Here is a 542-nt window from a genome sequence, read left to right as displayed (position 1 = left end):
AAAAAAATTTTATCCATTAATTTCAAACTTCCTTCTCAATGAGTCACCAAAAAAAACTTCCTTCTCAATTTAGTCAAAACAAAAATCTCCTCCTCAACCTAGCTGTTATTAGTAATAATAACTAATCATGATTTACGATTTTTCTTTAACCAATTTACTAGGCCTATACGTGTGTAGTACACCACTCTAATTTAAATATTTTGTTATAACACTAAGTTTACACTATACACTCATTAAAATTAATTCGGTATCTCGCTGGAGTAGGTTAGGATACAAAATTAATTAACAGTATCCCTGCTAATAGTAATAGAAAGTACACCAAGATCTTGATTATACTTTCCTCACCAAAGATAAAGCCTTGATAATTATCTTCTTGTAGAATTTATAGATAGTTCATCGTATTGTGTGTACCAATATTAGGTTGGTCAAGCAAACTTATTTCTTTTACGATGATAATAAATTTGAGTTAAAGGGTTAATTGTTGTTTTATTTTGTTTTTGTAGGCAATATCATATGGAACTGATGTCTACGGAAATTATTTT

Source organism: Arachis ipaensis, chromosome B06 (assembly GCF_000816755.2).
Source record: "Arachis ipaensis cultivar K30076 chromosome B06, Araip1.1, whole genome shotgun sequence".
NCBI classification, from domain to species: domain Eukaryota; kingdom Viridiplantae; phylum Streptophyta; class Magnoliopsida; order Fabales; family Fabaceae; genus Arachis; species Arachis ipaensis.
This window is presented reverse-complemented; position numbering follows the sequence as displayed.